Source organism: Dermochelys coriacea, chromosome 22, assembly GCF_009764565.3.
Source record: "Dermochelys coriacea isolate rDerCor1 chromosome 22, rDerCor1.pri.v4, whole genome shotgun sequence".
In the NCBI taxonomy this organism is placed as follows: domain Eukaryota; kingdom Metazoa; phylum Chordata; order Testudines; family Dermochelyidae; genus Dermochelys; species Dermochelys coriacea.
In genome coordinates this window covers 1,377,216-1,399,935 of record NC_050089.1, presented here as the reverse complement: position 1 = coordinate 1,399,935, position 22,720 = coordinate 1,377,216, and the positions used below count along the sequence as shown (strand labels likewise).

At 46.1% G+C, this 22,720-nt stretch overlaps 1 protein-coding gene across 4 annotated transcripts in view; it reads left to right on the top strand.

Annotated features, from left to right (window-relative positions):
- SLC37A2 (solute carrier family 37 member 2) overlaps positions 1-22,720 on the top strand; it is a 62,368-nt gene that overhangs the window by 833 nt on the left and 38,815 nt on the right. The window lies entirely within an intron of this gene.

The following is a 22,720-nucleotide window of genomic DNA, read 5'->3' as shown; positions in this document are numbered from 1 at the left end:
TTGCAGAGCTGGGGGGGGAGCTCAGGGCTGGAGTGGGCGCAGGTGGCACTGCAGAGCTGAGGGGGAGCCCCAGGCTGGAATGGGCACGGGTGGCACGGCAGAGCTGTGGGGGGAGCCCCAGGCTGGAATGGGCATGGAGTGGCACAGGAAGCTGGAGGGGAGCCCCAGGGATAGAATGGGCGCAGGGTGGCACGGCAGAGCTGCAGGGGAGCCCCAGGCTGGAGGGGGCGCAGGGTGGCACGGCAGAGCTGCGGGGAAGCCCCAGGCTGGAGGGGGCGCGGGGTGGCACGGCAGAGCTTGGGGGGAGTCCCAGGCTGGAGTGGGCGCGGGTGGCACTACAGAGCTGCGGGGGAGCCCCAGGCTGGAATGGGCACAGGGTAACATGGGAGAGCTGGGGGCGCGGGGCTGAGCTGCTGGTCAGGGTTGATTTTTTGCCAGCAGACATGCGGGTGGAGGAGCGCTCCCAGCTCTTGAGTTTATTGTGTCTGTCACAAATTCCATGTCTTGCCCCAGGCACGAGCCCTCTGGCATCTGACACTTTGTCACTGAAACAAGGAGATCATCCAGAACAGAAAGTGCCCTGGGTGGTGTATTTTGTCATTTGTGGACTTTCTCCTCCTACTTGGTTGGCACCTGTTATATTTCATGCTGAGCAATGGATTTCCCCAAGTCTACGCCAATTCCCGCGGCAAGTTGCTGGGCAACTTGCTGGTGCATCTCTGTGGACCAACATTGGGCGGGTTTCGGGGCAGGAGCAGGGGTATTTAGGGTATGTCTACACTCAGGAGAGTTCATCCAAATTAACATAGGCCACTAAAAAGCTAGATCAACCCAGGTATGTTGCTCAGGAGTATGAAAAATGCACACCCCTCAGAAACGTAGCTATACTCAATGGAAGAATTTGTCCATCAACCTAGCTGTCACATTTCGTGGAGGTGAATTACCTACACCGATAGGAGAAGCTCTCCCGTTGGCATAGGTTGTGTCTATACTGAAGTGCTACAGAAGTGCAGCTGTGCCACTCTAGCGTTTTAAGAGTAGACATATCCTAAAACTGTGCATTTGAAGTGGATTAGTTAAACTGCATTAAACTCCTGAGGACACTCATTTCAGAATTGATTAATGGCATTGGTGAGGACTCATCTGGAGTACTGTGTCCAGTTTTGGGCCCCACACTACAAGAAGGATGTGGAAAAATTGGAAAGAGTCCAGCGGAGGGCAACAAAAATGATTAGGGGGCTGGAGCACATGATTTATGAGGAGGGGCTGAGGAAACTGGATTATTTAGTCTGCAGAAGAGAAGAATGAGGGGGGATTTGATAGCTGCTTTCAACTACCTGAAAGTGGGTTCCAAAGAGGATGGATCTAGACCAGGGGTGGGCAAACTTTTTGGCCTGAGGGCCACATCGGGGTTGTGAAACAGAATGGAGGGCTGTGCCTCCCCAAACAGCCTGGCCCCCGACCCCTATCTGCCCCCTCTCACTTCCTGCCCCCTTACTGCCCCCCTCAGAATCCCTGACCCATGCAACCCCCCTTGCTCCTTGTCCCCTGACCTCTCCTGGGACCCCACACCCTATCCAACCCCCCCTGCTCCCTGTCTCCTGACCGCCCCCCCGAACCTCTGCCCCATCCAACTGTCCCCTGACTGCCCCCCAGGACCTCCTGCCCTCCCCCTGTCCCCTTACCAGGCCGCTCAGAGTGGCAGGACAGGCTTATTTGAAAGCCTGGGAGGAGGGCGGGCGCAATCCGTGTTGCCCAGGTGGCGGTGTGGATGCGGGGGAGGGGCTGGAGACTAGCCTTCCCGACCGGGAGCTCAGGGGCTAGGCAGGACAGTCCCGCGGGCCATAGTTTGCCCACCCCTGATCTAGACTGTTCTCAGTGGAACCAGATGACAGAATGAGGAATAATGGTCTCAAGTTGCAGTGGGGGAGGTTTAGGTTGGATGATAGGAAAAACTTTTTCACGAGGAGCGTGGTGAAGCACTGGAATGGGCTCCCTAGGGAGGTGGTGGAATCTCCTTTCTAAGAGGTTTTCAAGGTCAGCTTGACAAAGCCCTGGCTGGGATGATTTAGTTGGGGTTGGTCCTGCTTTGAGCAGGGGGTGGGACTAGATACCTCCTGAGGTCTCTTCCAACCCTGATAGTCTATGATTCTATGATCACAGGTTTAATTAATTTGGATTAATTTTTCTGAGGTTGGCTCTACACTACAGACCTATATCGGTATAACCATGTCGCTTGGGGGTGTGAAAAATCCCACGGACATAGCTACTGCCTCTCAGGGAGGTGGATTAACTATGCCAATGGGAGAGCTCTCCCCTGTCGGCCTAGACCATCTTCATTAAAGTGCTACAGTGGTGCAGTTGTAGCATTTTAAGTGTAGACTTGTACTGAGTGTCACTGTGTAGATAGTCCCTGTGTGGCTATGGAAATCCCAACATAATGCTGGTGGCTAGCAATGAAACAAATGTTTTTAAGATTATTTTTGTGGCTCTTTAAAATCTGCAAATCCAGTGAAAATAAGTGTGAAATAACACTTGTCATAAAATGTTTGCTTTGCTCAACTTCAGAGGTTTCTATATCAGCAGAACCTAAGAACAGGGTGTAGTATGTTATGCATGGGTTCTTAATACTTCATGCTTCTTATTTAATCCAAGGACCACAGTTTATTGCCTAATTAATAAATCTTGCAGCAGAAAGAGTATTAATAGGCTCATTTTAAAATGGGGAAACTGAGGCACAACTAGCAAGGGACTTGACAATGTCACACTAGTGACAGAGCTGATCTTAGAGACTGTCAGCCTCAGTTTTCTCTCATTTGCTTTCGCTGGACCGTATGTCTATTTGCATACAATAATTTGCACTGCTTGCTGTCCATATTAATGTATCTGTCTTCCAGTTGTTACTCTGTTCAGATAAAACAGTAAACTTTGGGGACTTCTGTTGGGGTGGTTTGCTGCAGATACCCTATTCTACTTCAAACATATTTCACTTACTCCATACATTTGGCTTTTAAGTGACATTAGTATCCATGGTCGTAGTATGACATTTCCTATAATGCTATATTGTATCACTGCAGTTCATGACAGTGCTTTGTAAAAGCCTGTCACTTGATATACCCTTATAAAGTGCCAAGATTACAGGTAAAAAGCAGGTTTCAGAGTAGCAGCCGTGTTAGTCTGTATTCGCAAAAAGAAAAGGAGTACTTGTAGCACCTTAGAGACTAACAAATTTATTAGAGCATAAGCTTTCGTGAGCTACAGCTCACTTCATCGGATGCATTTGGTGGAAAATACAAAGGGGAGATTGATATACATACACAGAGAACATGAAACAATGGGTTTATCATACACACTGTAAGGAGAGTGATCACTTAAGATAAGCCATCACCAGCAGCAGGGGGGGGGAAAGGAGGAAAACCTTTCATGGTGACAAGCAAGGTAGGCTATTTCCAGCAGTTAACAAGAATATCTGAGGAACAGTGGGGGTGGGGTGGGGGGGAGAAATAACATGGGGAAATAGTTTTACTTTGTGTAATGACTCATTCCCAGTCTCTATTCAAGCCTAAGTTAATTGTATCCAATTTGCAAATTAATTCCAATTCAGCAGTCTCTCCTTGGAGTCTGTTTCTGAAGCTTTTTTGTTGAAGGATAGCCACTCTTAGGTCTGTAATCGAGTGACCAGAGAGATTGAAGTGTTTTCCAACTGGTTTTTGAATGTTATAGTTCTTGACGTCTGATTTGTGTCCATTCATTCTTTTACGTAGAGACTGTCCAGTTTGACCAATGTACATGGCAGAGGGGCATTGCTGGCACATGATGGCATATATCACATTGGTAGATGCGCAGATCTGTCCACATATCTATTCAGGGGACACCATCATAGGGCCTAATCACATCAGCCACACTATCAGAGGCTCGTTCACCTGCGCATCTACCAATGTGATATATGCCATCATGTGCCAGCAATGCCCCTCTGCCATGTACATTGGTCAAACTGGACAGTCTCTACGTAAAAGAATGAATGGACACAAATCAGACGTCAAGATCTATAACATTCAAAAACCAGTTGGAGAACATTTCAATCTCTCTGGTCACTCGATTACAGACCTAAGAGTGGCTATCCTTCAACAAAAAAGCTTCAGAAACAGACTCCAACGAGACTGCGGAATTGGAATTAATTTGCAAACTGGATACAATTAACTTAGGCTTGAATAGAGACTGGGAATGGATGAATCATTACACAAAGTAAAACTTTCCCCATGTTATTTCTCCCCCCCTACCCCACCCCCCACTGTTCCTCAGATATTCTTGTTAACTGCTGGAATTAGCCTACCTGCTTGTCACCATGAAAGGTTTTCCTCCTTTTTCCCCCCCCTGCTGCTGGTGATGGCTTATCTTAAGTGATCACTCTCCTTACAGTGTGTATGATAAACCCATTGTTTCATGTTCTCTGTGTGTGTATATCAATCTCCCCACTGTATTTTCCACCAAATGCATCCGATGAAGTGAGCTGTGGCTCACGAAAGCTTATGCTCTAATAAATTTGTTAGTCTCTAAGGTGCCACAGGTAAAAAGCAGGTTCACTTTATCTCCTATAACAACTACACCATGAGAGTGAAGTTTATCTGGCTTTTTCAGGTCACAGAAAGGAAAATACAACTCATCTGTAGCTGTTCTCCTCTTAGAGCTGGTTCTCCCCTGCCCAGGCCTCTCATCTTTGGCTACAAGAAAGGTTCTTCCCCTGGGCATTGCTGAGCTGTGTTGTATGGGAAGACGCAGCCCCTATGTCCCCCTATGTCAGTGGGGGGGCCTTGTTAGTCTGCTGAGTTGCATTCCAATCCCTGAAGAATTCTCAGGGCTTTGTTGGCCTAAGCTTCAAGCTCTGTAGGGGGCTTCAGTCTGCCCTCCTTTGAAAATGAGAAGATTAGTGGGGCTACAGAGATAGAAATGGATGTCTGCAGCTTTCATTTCCCTTTATAACTGGGCACGGCTGGGAGGGGGAAAACTCCTCTTGAGCCAGATAGGCAAAGATCTCCTGGAGGGAAACTTGGTCCCCGCAAACAGAATGTTTACAGGGCTTCTGTCTTCTCTTTTTACATTCCATTTTTGATATTGTCTCTCTTTTTGGAAATGTAGATGGGGGCGGGCCGTGGAAGCCTTGTAATTTTTGATGAACTCTCAAAGCAGCACACAGAGTGGCGGTGCAGTTCCCATTTGGTTTAGTGTAGATAACTCCCTTACACCCTGTTTTCAAACCTGACTGTCTTAGCGTCTGTGTGACTTTTTCTACATAATGAGGGCTTGGAACCTTTCAGTTCCCATTACGGCTATTAGTATAAATACTGAGTCATCACTTTTGGGGGAATAGTGGCTTGTGCCTCGGTCACATGGAATCTGGCATTGTCACATTATAGACACAAGATCGCTGAAGAATCGTGGAAAGTATTGCTTCTAGCACTGAGCAAGGAGCCCTTCTGCAATAAAAAGAAGCATTCTTCCCAAAGCAACTTTGTCTTGCTTTGCTTTAGTTTAAAGCTTCTACTGACACCCTTACCAGCTACCTTCACTCATCTCACTTGACCTAGCCTGACTTCTTGCTGCAATTTTAAAGAAACAGTAGATCATCTTATTGTGCCCATCACCATGGTATCTGGATGGTCATGAAATCTGGCGTATGGTAATGTCCTGTAATGTCCCTAAGGGCAGGTCTTCACTACCCGCCGGATCGGCGGGTAGTGATGGATCTATCGGGGATCAATTCACTGCATCTCGTCTAGATGCGATAAATTGATCCCCGAACGTGTTCCCCGTTGACTCCGGAACTCCAGCTTGCGAGCGGCACAAGCGGAGTGAAGGGGGAGCAGCAATGGTCAACTCGCTGCCGTCCTCACAGCCAGGTAAGTTGACCTAAGATACGCTGACTTCAGCTACGCTAGTCACTGTGAAGACCAGGGGTTAGAAAGCAAGGATAGAGGTAAGTATCCATTCTAGTGGTTAGAATCTGTCAAATACATATGTATGGCACGTAATTACATGGTGTGTTAATGGTTCAGTGTGTAAGTAGGTAGTAAGCTATGGAGCCTTTCACGCTTGCATCACCATACCAAACGTGTGGTCCGTCGTGGCTGGCTGGTTGCCTGTACATAACAAGTGGGTTGTCTTGGTTCAACTCCTGATGTACTGGGACCCAATATTGAATACTATCAATTGTCCCCTGGGTGAAATCTTTTGGCAAATAGTAAAAAATGCACTTTTTCAGGGCAACACAACTATTTGTGAATTTGGGTTGAATTCAACTAACAGTTTTGGGGAAAAATGCTTTATTTGGACATTTTTGAAACAAATTGTTTCAATATTCTATTTCACAATGTTTGGTTTTGGTTTTTGATATTTTGGCAACCAAATCAGAGTATTGATTATTCATTCAGCTCTACTGGGCCCACTGCTGCTAGTGAGTGACTGGGCCATGGAGACAGCATTCTCCTTTCAGCTACAGAGGTGGGGTTTTTTTTTTTGTTCTGTTTTTCCCCTCCCTCCCCTGCTCAGGGCTAAGGCACACTGGCAGTCTGGAATACTGCATTATTGTCACATTAATAAATATGAGGAGCTCCAACACTACGGGGATAAGCACCATAGAAATACCTAGAAATAAATACATCTAATGGATGTAATTGACCTTGGTTACGCTCTGATTGCTAGTAAGGCCATCTGACTATGGGACGTGTGTGCCAGAGGCTTTCATAGCAAAGCAGCACAAATGTTAATAACTCAAACCTGTTGCCAAGGAGTATCATCCACAACAGTCACTCAAGCACTCTGTTTGAGTGGGCCTTCAAGAACTAACTAACCATAATGCAGTCTGGATGATGCAAGTTTTACCGGGAGAGTAGCAACAAGCTTTTGGGCACCTTAATTCTTGCTTTTCAAAAAATTCCTGTTGGCCTTTAAACTGCAGAGATGTAGGAAGAAAGGACACTCCTCTCTATTTGACATTGGTGTGACTATACTTGAACACTACGTCCAGATCCAGTGTCAATAGTTCAAGAAGGTGGTTGATAAATGGAAAGGGTTCAGAGAAGAGCCATGAGAATGATTAAAGGATTAGAAAACCTGCCTTATAGTGATAACCTAAATAGAGGGAGCTCCTTCAGTCTAACAAAGAGAAGGTTAATGGGTGACTTGATCACAGTCTGTAAGTGATATGAGGAATACATATTTTTGGTAATTGGCTCCTCAGTCTAGCAGAGAAAGGTCTAATGTGATTTAGTGGCTGGAAGTCTAAGCTAGACAAATGTAGACTGGAAATAAGGTGCAGATTTTTAATGTTGAGGGTAATTAAGTTGCTCCAGTGGTTACTAAGAGTTGTGGTGGACGCTGGCAATTTATAAATCAAGCCTGGATGCGTTTTTAAGATCTGTCCTAATTCAAAAGGAATTATTGTGGGGAAGTTCTGTGGCCTGTGTTAAACTGCTCACACAGGATGATCACAGTGGTCCCTTACAGTCTATGAATCTCCTCACGTGTTGGGCTTTTGTACTGAGTTTCAATCCAGTGTTCAGTTGATTTTATGCATTAAGCGTAGTAAACTCTTGGAAATGGGTCAGCACTGCAGCTCGATCGAGTATGATGTGTGCCCTACAGTTCAGCCTGTATTGGGGGAAGAGAAGGCAGAGGAAGCTCAAAACACATCCCTCATTTAGTGAACCTGGCTTTTGTACATCGGGGGTCAGAGTTCGTTCTTCACCTCGCTGCAGATTTGACACTTCTGCACCACAGAGGAGTGTGTGGGGCAGGTGAACCAGACTGAAATGAAGGGAAAAATATTGGTTTCTCTGAATGCATCTCTGGTGCTTCCCGGGTAACATTCCCTGGAAGAGGCAATGGGTGTGGGAAGTAACCCAGAAGGGGAAGCCTAGCTGGATGGATCCCAATGACAGACACTTATGATATTGCAATTATTTGTCCCAAATGACGCCAGTTTACAAGGGTTGTGTGTTTAAATGAGCAAACAGTGGTGGTGGTGGTGAGGGAGGGAGGGAGGTGTTAATAGCTTAACTTGGACCCTCAGAAGTGATTAGGAGTGACCCTTCCCCTGCTACCCCAGTGCTACTATTGCCAGCCCCTGTGTTCCATTGCTCCGCTGGGGAGTCACAGTGCCTGGTGCTGGGTGCAGCTATCAGCCTTTCCTACCCCCATGCCTCGAAACAAGAGAGCGAGTGAGGGTTCAGCTGCTGGACAGCTGCCAGGTGACTCCGTGCCTCTGGTTCTAGAGGCCTCTTCTATACTGGCACTTTTCTTAGCCTCTCCTGCTGTTGCTGTGTCCCTGGTGCAGCCCCACTGGTGATGGCATATGGTAGGTAGCTGCAGTGTGTGTGTTTTGTCCTGTTGCAGAGTGCACCAGCCAGGAGGCAGCACACAGGAAAAAGCTGATGCCCTCCTCTTGCATCAACATTAGGGGGCAAATGAAAGCGTAGGGGTGGGGCTAGCATAGAGGAATACTGAGTCTAGAAAGGTGTGGGTATGTATTTAGAAAGGGGTATGAAGGTTAAAGGGAGGGGAATGAAAATCATCTGTCCAGAGGAAAAAGTGAACCTACCTGCAGGGCTGGTTCTAGGGGCAGGCGAGCAGGACAGTGGCTCTGGGTGCCAACTTCCAAGGGGAACCGTATTGCTACCCCACTTAAATTTTTGTTCCACTCTGATTGACCAGCTGCTTTTGTACTGCTGATTAACTGACTGGCTTTTTTCCCTTCAGCTGTGTGCGCTGGATGCCCACACACATACCCAGGGGTCAGGTGCAATGGCACTTGGGTGGCTAGCTTGAGTCACCACTCGTGTCGCTGCAGCCACATTGCTATTTTTAGCATGCTGGCTTGAGCAGAGTTAGATCATAGAATATCAGGGTTGGAAGGGACCTCAGGAGGTCATCTAGGTCATCAAACAAGACCAATCCCCAATTTTTGCCCCAGATCCCTAAATGGCCCCCTCAAGGATTGAACTCACAACCCTGGGTTTAGCAGGCCAATGCTCAAACCACTGAGCGATTCCCTCCCCCCGTAAGTACTGTACGCTAACCCACAATTGCGCCACTGGAGCCCACAAGTAGGGGCTTGTCTCCTTGTTTAAAGGAGTTTAGTGCATCTGTCAACCCAGGCTGGGAAGCACCCTCCCAGCTGCAGTGTAGATGTGCCCTTGGGGAATGCTAGAGGTATGAAAAAACTACTCAGAGAAACGGTGCTTAAATCTGGCCTTAAATGATTCTGAGTGTTTGTGGTGAGCACTCCACAGCTTTGAGTCTAGAGCACCATTTCTCAAATGTGGCCATCAGGAGGTTTCCCTGCCGCCACAGCAGTTTCCTGCACAGCATGTTCTTTGTTCGGCAGAGACTTGAAGATTTTTCGCTTTCCTTTCTACAACGTGGGATGTGGTTTGCCTGCTGGGAGCATCTAGCCATATCTCACTTAATCAATCCCTTGCACTGAAGGGGTCTCTGGCATTACATTACCTGCCTTGATTTCTCTGTTCTGTCCCTGTGGCACACGGTTTAAACTAAACTAAAATGTTTCAGTCCTCAGAAGGCTAAAGTCTCTGGGCTTAACATAGGGGTATCTAGGTGGAAATTAATGGCCTGTGAAATATAGGACAGCCTAGATGATCCAATGGTCCTGTCTGTCCTTAAATGCTAAAACTATGAATTTTAAAGTGGCTGCCATTCCTGACTCGGGTCAGCAGGGTTGGAACCTTTAGCTCCATCAAGGAGACCTCTGCCCCTTAAGGTAGTGGAGTAATTGAAAGCAATAGTAAATCATCTATGTCGATTAACATTAAAGGAGGGTGAGACGCACGCTTTTCACAGGACACACAGGATTTCACAGATATTTGCTTTCTACGAGGAGTGGTCACTCAGGAATCTTGGATTCCATTCCTGGCTCTGGAGAGGGAGTGTGCTTTGTGGTCATAGACTCTTCAGCCCTGTCCACTCCAACTTGTCCTTATCCCAGTCCTGTTTCTTCCCCACCATTTGCTTCATATCCCAGTTCCATTCTCCTTGCCTATCCTGTCCCACCCCTCAGGCTTCTCATCCAAGTCCCAGTGTCTTTGGCCAGCCAGCCCTACTCTCCCCCTCTGGGATCCCCATCTGAGTCCCAGTCTCCCCCCACTCCCAGTATCTTTGTTCAGTTAGTCCCAGTTGCCCCTGGAAAGGCACTTGGAATTAAAGTAGCTTTGCTTGGAGGTGACAAATGCATGGAACTCTGTTCACAAGACACTTTTGGAAACTGATGCTACTTGGTCACCTGACATTAATGAGGATTCAAACAGGTCCCCAAGACTTCCCACCACTTTGACAAATAGGAGCTGTGCGCTTTCTATGGAAGGTAGCGACAACATTTTGGCTAGCTCTTCAAAGTGTTTCCTCTTTCCTGTCAGCATTGCTTCAGTCATGTCTAGATTCAACATGGGTCAGCTGCTCTTCACAGGAGTGCTAATTTCCTGTTGGAATTCGGACACTTGAGTGGTGGTGGTGAGTCCGTCCATTGAGGTAGGTAGTAGAGTGTCATTGGCATCCTGGGGCAGCTGAGCCCATGGCGTGTCTATGTGATCTCCTGTAGCTATTGAAGGAGAGTCGGATAGTATGGATCCTTGTGGAATCCCACCTTTGGGGAGGAGGAGCAGTTACCCATCACCATTTTCTGAGTTCTGGTGGAGAGAAATGGTTGGAACCAATTAATTGTAATTGAAGGCTGTCCCATAATGCAGACATACAGGGGGACCAAATTAAGATTGCATTAGGAACCTTAATTCTGGCATTTCCTAACTTTTGAGTGCTTGATTTAGCAACCTTTAATGTCCTTTGAATGGGGGTGTGTGTGCGTGTGCACGTGTGCATGCATACGAATGAATGTTCTGGAAATGCAGGGGGAGAGGGGAGCGATGAGGAAGCAACTGTGGGGGAATATAGGGGAACCTAACTAGCCATGATGTCCATTCCCTGGATAAATGCAAAGTAATGCATATCGGAAGGAAAACAATAAGCTATTTGGTTACCTTATTTTATGTAGCTATATCAACTCAGAAAAAGGATGTGGGTGTCATTTAGGACAGCTCAATGGAGACTTCTGCTCAGTGAGATGCTGCGGTCAATAAAGCAAACAAAATGTTAGGATGCATAGGAAATAGGCTGGAGAATAATAGCAAAACTATTGCAATGACGTTATATAAATCGGTGGTGCAGCACCATCTGGGTATTGAGTGCAGTACTGGTCACTTCATCTGAAAATGGATATTGCAGAATAAGAGGGGGTTTAGAGAAGGCAATGAAAATGATCAAGGGCCTGGAAAAACTCTTATATGAAGAGAGATTGAAATGACTGCTTATTTTATTGACTTTAATCATGTCCCCTCTTGTCTACTTTCTAAAAGGTAACAATGACCTAGAGAAGGTAGACTGGGAGTTTTTGTTCACCCTGTCTTGTAACACAAGAACAAGGAGACATTCAATGAAATTAAAAGGTAGCAAAATTGATAAAAGGAAATATGCTTTCACACAGTGCACAGCTAAACAGTGGAACTCCATTGCCAGAGGCTATCACTGAGGCCAGAAACTCGGTGAGATTCGAAAAGATCCCGGAGATGTCTTCAAACAAAATACCAAACTCATGAGGTGCTACTTTTTTGATCTAGTTAAAACTGGTGGAAGTGTGTAGGCTGGTCTGCTAAAATAGCAGGTTAGCCATGCTTAGGGATTTATGCATCTGAGTTGCACTTGTTAGCATTAGGAGTTATGTAAGAGAGGAAAACATTGCAAAGCCTCTATGAACTGGGAACCTTAGGTTGCTAATACTTGTCTTTTGGAGTCTCGCTCCTTCTCCAACTGCATGATTTAATGTTGAGGGTTCTACAGTAGAACCTCAGAGTTATGAACACCAGAGTTACAAACTGACCAGTCAACCACACACCTCATTTGGAACCAGAAGTACACAATCAGGCAGCAGAAACAACCTCTTTCTCTCTTCCCCCCCCCCACCAAACGAAGAAACAAATCCAGCACAGCACTGTGTTAAATGTAAACTACAGAAAAAAGGAAAGCAGTATTTTTCTTCTGCATAATAAAGTTTTCAAAGCTGTATTATGTCATCTGGTTTCTGTGCTGAGAAAAGAAATTCGGGATTTCCAACTCTGCAGATGTGCAGTTGTCTAGCTCTCCTATGTGAAGTCTGCACTGCATGCTTACAATGCACTTGTAATGATTGATAAAGTTGGTTGGGCTCACTGCTGTGGAGGTCTGATCCAAAGCCAAATGAAATAAGTGCAAAGTTTTCTATTGGGCTTTGGATCAGCTCCTACCCAAACCTCAATGTGGCTTCTTCTGATGCCTCTCTGCCACTGGAAATCTTTGTGGCAATCCGCACTCGACTCCCGAGTGACTTGGATGCAGAGTGGTGTGGGAGCAGGGTTTCTTTGTGTGGCACATGCTAATTCGTTACAGACAGAGCTCCCAGCCTGGTGTTTGCACACAGGCTTTATAGAGCTCCGGCATCTCCTTAACTTGAGGATCTGGCTTCTCATCCAGACAGAGAAATGAGGGGTTGATGTTAGTCCCAAAGCCTCTTGGTTCCAGTTCCCTCTTTTCCCAGCAAATACAGGACCTGCTTATGCTTTGCCTGAGTCTGCCTTGGTCTCTCTTGTATTGAGAGATCCTTGACTGGCCTGAGAGATCCTAACTCCTGTTGCTCACCACATCATGGGACTGCAGTTTCCTCTCACAACTCTTCAGCCCTCTCTATTGTTCACTCTTTCCTCTAACATAGCTGAATTCTAGATTGAGCAGGGGCAGCAAGTTCCAGGAAAGTGCGCTGTGCATCCTCCATCATAAGCTGCCTTGCCTTCTCCTCGGCCCCTCCCGCAAAGGGTCTTTGCTTTCTCTTTGCAGGATTTTCTTGAACTGTGTTTTATGTCTGTCAGTTCTCTCTTAAGCAGAAGTGAAACAGTTTGAGGCAAGAACAGAAGCTGCTCAGTTCAGAAGATTAATTCTCTGGGGGAAGGAAACCAAAAGCTACAATGGCATACAGTAGTTCCCTGGCTAGGCTGAGGTCTGAGGCACTCCTGTACTAGTCACTAGTGTCACATCTGTAGCTGATCTTACACAGTCCCCTAAATATGCTTAATCCTTCATATAGACTCGTCAATTCTGTGTACCGCAACACTGATCCTCCTCAGTGTCTGATCAGCGCTAAGAAGCACAGTCTGGTGACTGGCTGCTATGTGGCACTGCTTTGGCAGCTCTAACACTTATTCCTGACTTCTTGCTCCCTTTCCTCTCCCTGGCTCTTCTCAAACAGAAATGAGAGGAGGACATGGCTTTTAACTGTCTCATGCTGCCTAAAAAGGTCCCCTTGAGATGAAATTTCCTGTTCAATACAGAGCACAAGATTCTGGCCCAGCACGGCCCCTGAAAGGTATGAGGACGTGATGCTGTTTGTTCAGAACTCACCTGCCTGGGGAGTCCCTTATCCGTTACTAATAGCCCACTGAGTTGACCTACTTAGTGTGCCTTGTGAAATCTGCTAGATGGGTTTACACATCTCGTCATCTTGACACTTTGGGACCAAAGGGAGCTGCAGACTAAACCGCTGTCAGCTTGTATCTTGAAGAGAAGATGGTGTCCCTGGATGTGTCCATTTCCCCCTCTCTCTGCACACCTGTGGGGCTGCCCTCAGTTTGGGATAAAAGTACCTGGGACTGGTAAATTGCTGAACAGGCTCTGACTGTGTTGGGGCTGAAGCTCCCATCGGAGCCCATCGGACCCAGCATCTTCTCTCCCTTCTCCCCACAACACAATTGTCTTCAACCCAGTTTTGTCTCTAGCCATTCTGTGCAGGGCAGCTGTTCCATGGAAGCATTGTGGGACATAAATGCTGAATCAGATGCTAGGAGGATGTTGGGGGGTGGGGAGCTAGGATGAGAATCCTTAGCTGTTTGAAGCTGAAGTCAGGTCTGTGAGTGGCTAGAGCAGGGCCTTAGTTTCCTGTGTCTCCGTACCTCCCTCGCTCTCTTCGTCTATGCTAAGCACCCACAAATCCCACCAAAGTCAATGGGAGCTGCCGGTGCTCAGTACCTCTGAAAATTGAGTCATCATTACTGACCTGCGTGCATCACAGAGCAGTATCTGAGATACTCAGACTTTGCATAAGTGGGGTATCAGGGGAAATATATAGAGAACTGTTGGCAAATGTTCTTTTTTTTGTTTTGTTTTTGTTTTTTGTTTTTTTTTCAATGGGGACTGTTACCTTACCAGACTCCCAGGTGGGCCAAGACGCCATTAAGTAAGGATCTTACATGAGCATTGCCCCTAAGGCAGCCTGAAACTCGCTTGTCTCCTAGCATGTCTGATCTTATGCACTCTCCAATGCATTCAGGGGTGTGAAAAAACAGACTTTTCCTAAGAGACACAATGCCAGTGCAGTGGGTTTTGCTCATTTTATTGGATCTTTGTTTTATTTTTTCACTTTTTGAATGTCTTGCATCACTTTGAATGATTTTATAGGCACATAACATACCTGAAAGTGTCTTTGGGTGCTAGAAACACTCTTGCTTCAATGTGTGAATGTAGACTTTTATTCAGAAGTTAACAAGGGAAGTGATGAGACTAGCCAGGCTCTTATGCCCATCAGGAATGTGTAAAGCTGGCCAATTCATTGCGTGTTTTTCAGTCTTCAGATTGTTTAATGCACTAATGGTGGCTTCTCCTTCCTGTAGTTAATGTGAAAGCTCTGGTCAGTACTGATCACCAGTAATCAGATATCTCAGTCTGAACTGCTGACTCTCCAGGCCTGAAGTAGACGGCCCAGTGACCAGCGTTTGAATGGACCAAAGTAACCAAACCAAATAATTCTTTTGAACAAAGATATAGCTCCTCTTAAGGTTGAGGGGTGGATGGGAAGGACTCATGCTCATCTCAGAGCAGAGATGAAATATGTAATTGAATGAGACCTTGTCTAGTGAAGTGGAAAAGCAGAAAATGGAATCGGGCGATTCTGCAGACAAGGTATTCTCCATGCCATTGCTTCTGGGATGAAGCTACAATGACAACTTATGTCATTGATCTAGACCTCCCTCCCCACCTCCCCCTACCTCCATTTTTTTTTGTTCCGGTTAGGGAAATTCCCTTTTTCTGTGTGCAGAATTGTGGTGGACTAGGGTGCTGATTCTTGATCATCCTTCCTGCATCACGCTTAAGTGCTTGCTCCTGGGAGAGGGAAATATTCTCTGACTCTTTCCTTCCCTGTCCTACCTGTTTCTCTGCCTACAGTGCACACAGCAGGGCATGAGTGGAACTTGGTCACAGGGAGGCCGTAATTCCACTGCTTCTCCCATGTGACACTGGAAACATACTTGGTCATCCTGTGGTTCAGTTCCTTTGTCTGAGGGAAATATTGAAATGGAAATATGCTAATTTCAGTGGAATCTGCTCCAGATAAACAGCTGACACATGAATCACCATCAAAGCCTAGGATTCTCTTGCAGATTTCTGCTGCCTTTATACGTATCTTTGAGTAGCTCCCTAAATTGCTAAACTGATAGTTCATAGATTTATTGTTTTTAAGGCCAGAAGTGATCAATGTTGAGCATCTAGTCTGACCTTCATAACACAGGCCACAGAATTTCCCTGAATTAATTCCTGTTAGGAGTCCAATAGCTGTGGCTGAACAAAGCACATCAAGTTGGAATTTTTTTCTAAAAGGGTTTTTTTTTTTTTTTTTTTCTTGGAACTGCTAGTGGTGGAGAATCCACCACGGCCCTTGGTAGGTTGTTCCAGCCGTTAGCTACTCTCACTGTTAAAAAAAATAAATACAAAATTTAACAATTGCTCCATATTCCTATAGTCTGCATTTGCCCAGCTTCTACTTCCAGCCACTGGATTATGTTATACCATTCTCTTATAGACTAAAGAGCTCTCTATCTAATTTGGAACATCGTCTAGAAAGATGAATTAGCTGTTAGGCCCTCCCCACAGAAGTCTTGAGCTGCTTTATTTAGGCATTTATTGGAACCACTAAAAGCTTATAGAAAAGGCTGAGAATACCTCTTAAAATTACCTTTTTAAGCTAACTTTTCTTCTCATGAACTAAGAACATAGGAGGAATTTTTCCTGTTGATCAGTGTTGTGGCCATTCACTGAAAACTTCTTCTAATGTACAATGTAATATGTTGTCAAAATGCGGTAGATACGGTAGGGAGTGATTCTGCACATGTGGGGGATGGACAAGTTGAGCTAATTGTGCTTTTCAGTCTCTGATTTCTGTGACTGCCCTGCAATGATCAGTCCAGAGTAATGGAATGACCAGGAACTGCTCTGTTCTCTTGAATTTTAAACAAACGTGTCCCATGGTGTGAGGTGCTCTGTTCCATCCAATCCCACATAAATAGGGGTAGAAGGCACTTAGTATCTCACATGATTGGCCCCCCGTTTGAAACATTTTCTCTTACTGAGTATGGCCCTATGCTGAGAGCTGCTCCTCCTTGTACATTGGCTCCTATTAAACTGCAACTTATCTATGGCTTTCCATGTACACTTCTGTAGTGAAACGTGTGGTCATTAAGGCTTGTGTTAAGTTAAGGCTAGCGAAACAAGTGACTGTTGCCAGAAGGGCGGGGGCTCAATGAGGGGCAAACGTTGGCCTATCTAACACCTGAGAAGGGGGTGGGGGTGACACTCATGACTCCAAAATGACAGTCTGAACTTTTTCCTTGTCTTTATTATTGAGATCTTTTGGATATATAAATAATCTTTTTGTAAAGAAGGAAGATCCTGACAAAATTACTTGTTTTCTAAATGTCTGCTCTTAAGCTTGGTCACAGAGGCCATACAGGTCATCAGGTGACCTGAATTGTATGACTTGGTGTGCAAGGGAACTAACTAATGAACTCACTGAATCAGCGATAATTATAGTTTGTAAAAAAAAATAAAAAATCACATGGAAAACTAGGGAGGTATTAGAAGTGTGGAGGACAGAAAACTCCATACCGCCTTTCCAGAAAAGAAAGAGCTCCTAGGATCATTTAATGTCCTGTATCCCCTAACTCCTGTCCCCAGTAGTGCATTTTTTTTTCTTAAAGAGGCTAATGGAGCCATGAGCGATAGGCGTTGGGAATTTGGAAAGTACAAATCTTTCTGGACAAACTTGGTTGCTTTTTTTGGTTGCTAGAATCTCATGAATGAGCAGGAATCTAATAGGTGAACTGCCTCTTCATCATACACTCTGAAGCATAAAGATGGGTTTGAAAGTCAGCTTTTGACTATGTAATGATTGATTTTTAGAAAGAAATCCATACGTACTCTGGGGTTACGAATGGCATTTGAGTAGAACCTGTCCACTTCCCTGCATTCTGACCCTGGGGGGAGTCCTGTAGTGTGGGTCCAAGTATCCGGAAAATCTCCCTGACTGCCAGATGTATTGTGCTGTAGAATAGTTTCCCCAAGGAAGTGGTGAACGTCTTCTTGCTTGGGACTTCTAAAACTAGACTGAGGACAATGCGAGTATACATGCGATAGGGGATATTTCTGTGCTGGGAGAGGGACTGGATGATCCAGCAGGTCTTCATCTCTAACTCTTGAGTTTCTGAATCACCTGATAAACAGCTGCTGGAGGAACCAGAGTTCCAGCTGCTGTACTAGAACTGTGACTGTTTAATTTCCAAACTGGGCCAGGTGCAGAGAAGGGCTGCTAGGCTCACCATTCCCATAAGTATCCTATCTTACAAAAGGAGACTGAAAGAGCATGGTTTGTTTAACCTAGCAAACCACAGGCTGAGAAGGGGCTTGATAAATACATCAGTGGCTACTCTAAGGCAGAAGAAGAGCTATTGAAGCTGAAGGACAATATGGTACAAGAACAAATGGGAATAAACTGGACAGATATAAATTGAAGCTGGAAATGAGAAGGAGGTTTCTAGTCAGTACTGGAGGAGTGCAGGTCTGGAACAGCCTCCCACTAGGAGCAGTGGGGGCAAGAAACCTGACTGATTTTAAGATGGAGCTTGATCAATTTATGAACAAGATTACATTTCAGGTTTGCCTGCCATAACAGGGACTGGACCTAGTGGCCCAGGAGGTCCCTTTAGTCTGACATGTTCTAAACATAATGTCACAGTAAGGCATCAGCCTCTGAAACTGATCATGTTAGCTTTAAATGGCACCAGTTGGTCTGTTGTTCATGTGGGATAAATCCAGCCCGAGTTCCCTCTGGTGTTCTAGTCTCTACCCTAGACCCGAAGAAGAGCTCTGTCTAAGCTCAAAAGCTTGTCTCTCTCGCCAGCAGAAGTTGGTCTAATAAAAGACATTGCCCTCACACACCTTGTTTCTTTTTTAATATCTTGGGACCAATATGGCTACAACACCACTGCAAACAATCTCTACCCAAAACAGGGCAAGAGATGGCATTTAGATCATAGAAGCATAGAATATTAGGGTTGGAAGAGACCTCAGGAAGTCATCTACTCCTCAGGAATGTTGCCCAGCAGTCTCCACGCAAAGCAGGCCCAACACAATTAAATCATCCCAGCCAGGGCTTTGTCAAGCCGGGCCTTAAAAATCTCTAATGATGGAGATTCCACCACCTCCCTAGGGAACCCATTCCAGTGCTTCACCAGCCTCTTAGTGAAAAAGTTTTTCCTAATATCCAACCTAAACCTCCTGCACTGCAACTTGAGACCATTGCTCCTTGTTCTGTCATCTGCCACCACTGAGAACAGTCTAGATCCATCCTCTTCAGAACCCCACCCTTTCAGGTAGTTGAAAGCTGCTATCAAATCCCCCCCTCTCTCTTTTCTCTTCTGCAGACTAAATAACCCCAGTTTCCTCAGCCTCGCCTCATAAGTCATGTGCCCCAGCCCCCTAATCATTTTTGTTGTCCTCCACTGGACTCTCTCCAATTTGTCCACATCCCTTCTGTAGTGGGGGGACCAAAACTGGATGCAATACATCTCACCAATGCCAAATAGAGGGGAATAATCACTTCCCTCAATCTGCTGGCAATGTTCCAACTAATACAGCTCAATATGCCGTTGGCCTTTGTAGCAAGAAGGGCACACTGCTGACTCATATCCAGGTTCTCATCCACTGTAATCCCGAGGTCCTTTTCTGTAGAACTGCTGCTTAGCCAGTCAGTCCCCAGCCTGTAGTGGTGCATGGGATTCTTCCATCCTAAGTGCAGGACTCTGCACTTGTCCTTGTTGAACCTCATCAGATTTCTTTTGGCCCAGTCCTCCCATTTGTATAGGTCACTCTGGACCCTATCCGTACCCTCCAGTGTGAATACCTCTCCGCCCAGTTTAGTGTCATCTGCGAACTTGCTGAGGGTGCAATAATCCCATCATCCAGATCATTAATAAAGATGTTGAACAAAACCAGCCCAAGGACTGACCCCTGGAGCACTCCGCTTGATACCGGCTGCAAACTAGACATCGAGCTGTTGATCACTACCCGTTGAGCCCGACAATCTAGCCAGCTTTCTATCCACTTTATAGTCCATTCATCCAATCCTTACTTTAACTTTCTGGCAAGAATACTCTGGGAGACTGTATCAAGAGATGCCCTCTTCCCAAGTGCTTGGGTCTCTTTATGTATACATAGGGAGTGGGTGCTTCTGTAGCATGTAGCACCCCCTGCCCATTAACTTGCCCTGGTGGAACTAATATTCCACTTGTGTCACACTGTGTCTTAGTAAGTGTGTCATTCGGTGGTCCCATCTTTGTCCTTCAGGCTCCGTGCTAAATGCATTCAATCTACAAATTCAGAGCAGGCTCTTCTAACTGCCAGCCCTGCAAATTCAACCTGGCATCCGGGAGTCAAAGCGTGTTCTCAGAGTAGCAAAAGGAGTACTTGTGGCACCTTAGAGACTAACAAATTTATTTGAGCATAAGCTTTCGTGAGCTACAGCTCACTTCATCAAGCTTTACAATGCAACCGCATTTGCTCCAACCCCTCAGAGAGAGACAAACACCTACAAGATCTCTATCAAGCATTCTTACAACTACAATACCCACCTGCTGAAGTGAAGAAACAGATTGACAGAGCCAGAAGAGTACCCAAAAGTCACCTACTACAGGACAGGCCCAACAAAGAAAATAACAGAACGCCACTAGCCATCACCTTCAGCCCCCAACTAAAACCTCTCCAACGCATCATCAAGGATCTACAACCTATCCTGAAGGACGACCCATCACTCTCACAAATCTTGGGAGACAGGCCAGACCTTGCTTACAGACAGCCCCCCAACCTGAAGCAAATACTCACCAGCAATCACACACCACACAACAGAACCACTAACCCAGGAACCTATCCTTGCAACAAAGCCCGTTGCTAACGCTGTCCACATATCTATTCAGGGGACACCATCAGAGGGCCTAATCACATCAGCCACACTATCAGAGGCTCATTCACCTGCGCATCTACCAATGTGATATATGCCATCATGTGCCAGCAGTGCCCCTCTGCCATGTACATTGGTCAAACTGGACAGTCTCTACGTAAAAGAATCAGTGGACACAAATCGGACGTCAAGAATTACAACATTCAAAAACCAGTCGGAGAACACTTCAATCTCTCTGGTCACTCGATTACAGACCTAAAAGTGGCAATTCTTCAACAAAAAAGCTTCAAAAACAGACTCCAGTGAGAGACTGTTGAATTGGAATTAATTTGCAAACTGGATACAATTAACTTAGTTTTGCTTTGTGTAATGACCCATCCACTCCCAGTCTCTATTCAAGCCTATTTCCCCATGTTATTTCCCCCCCCCCCACTGTTCCTCAGACCTTTTTGTCAACTGCTGGAAATGGCCCACCTTGATTATCACTACAAAAGGTTTTCTTCCTCCCCCCCCGCCCCTCCTGCTGGTAATAGCTCATCTTAAGTGATCTCTCTCCTCACAGTGTGTATGGTAACACCCATTGTTTCATGTTCTCTGTGTGTGTATATAAATCTCCCCACTGTATTTTCCACTGAATGCATCCGAGGAAGTGAGCTGTAGCTCACGAAAGCTTATGCTCAAATTCGTTAGTGTCTAAGGTGCCACATGTCCCTTTTTCTTTTTGCAAAGTGGGTACTGATTGCTTTGTGCATTAGCTGCAGTAAAAGTTCCATAGGCTGAGTTCTGCACTCAGACTCCTGGGCAACCTTCTGGAGCTTGCGTAGGTGTGACACTGGAACTCCACAAACAATTGTGTTGATGCACAAGAAGGAATAGATTTCCCCCCCCCCCCTTCCCCCAATTGCTCTGTTGGCTCTGTGGAGCAATAGGAAGTAAAAAGCAATAAATACTTTTCTTTTGTCACTCAAATCAGATTTGATTCTGATGCACACACGTAGCAGATATCTGAGGATAGAGGGTGCTATGTGACATTAGGCCTTTTTATGAACTGTATCCACACCTGGGAAAATATGCCTTGAGGTCAGGGCAAAGCTCAGGCTTGAGGTGCCAAAGTTCCTTTAGTACAGACAGTCTGATTCCATTCCATTGGCTCCCCAGAGTCCCTGTGTTAAGGAGACTCTCTGTTTCTTATCTGGTGAGTATTGGGAGATGCTTGGGTACTCGGATCAGAGCCAGACCCTCACATCCTCAGCCGGGAAGACAGATGCAATTAATTCATTTGGTTTCTCCGCAGTGGGCTTATCGTCCTTGAGTGCTCTTTTAGGATCTTGATCGTCCAGTGGCCCCATTGGTTGTTAGCAGGCTTCCTACTTCTGATGTACTTAATTTTTTTTGCTATTACTTTTTGAGTCTTTGGCAAGCTGTTCTTCAAATTCTTTTTTGGCCTTCCTAATTATATTTTTACACTTCGTTGGCCAGAGTTTATGCTCCTTTCTATTTTTCCTTACTAGGATTTAACTTCCACTTTTTAAAGGATGCCTTTTTGCCTCTCACGTGTGGGGTTGGTTTTTTTTTTGTTTGTTTGTTTTTTAAACTTCATTGTTTAGCCACAGTGGCACTTTTTTGGTTCTCTTACTATGTTTTTTAATTTGGGTGCATACATTTAGGTTGAGCCTCTATTATGGTGTCTTTCAAAAGTTTCCATGCAGCTTGCAGGAATTTCACTTTTGGCGCTGTACCTTTTTAATTTCTGTTTTTAACTAACCTCCTCATGTTTGTGTTTTGTGTTGATTCTCAAATCTGCCTCTCTGCTGCTGAGCTCTCTCCATCCAGTCCAGTATCTCACGGGTTGTTCACACTTGCAGCGCTGTAGCACTTAGTGAAAACACTACCTACACCAGGGCTGGGCAAACTTTTTGGGCCAAGGGCCACATCTGGGTGGGGAAATTGTATGCAGGGACAGGGCAGGGGGTTGAGGTGCAGGAGGGAGTGCAGGGTGTGGGAGGGGGTGCAGTGTGCAGGAACGGGCTCAGGGCAAGGGATTGGGGCAGAGGAGGGGTGCAGGGTGTATGAGGGGGCTCAGGGAAGGGGGTTGGGGTGCAGACTGCAGGAGGGGGCTCAGGGCAGGGGCACAGGAGGGGTGCAGACTGCAGGAGGGAGTTCAGGGCAGGGGGTTGGGGTGCACGGAGAGTGTGGCAGGGGGCTCAGGGCAGGGGGTTGGGGTGCACAGGGATTGGGGTGCAGCAGGGGACTCAGGGCAGGGAGTTGGGGTACAAGGTGCAGGCAGGGGGCTTAGGGCAGAGAGTTGGGGGGTGGGGTGCTGCAGGGGTTTGGGGTGCAGGCTCTTGC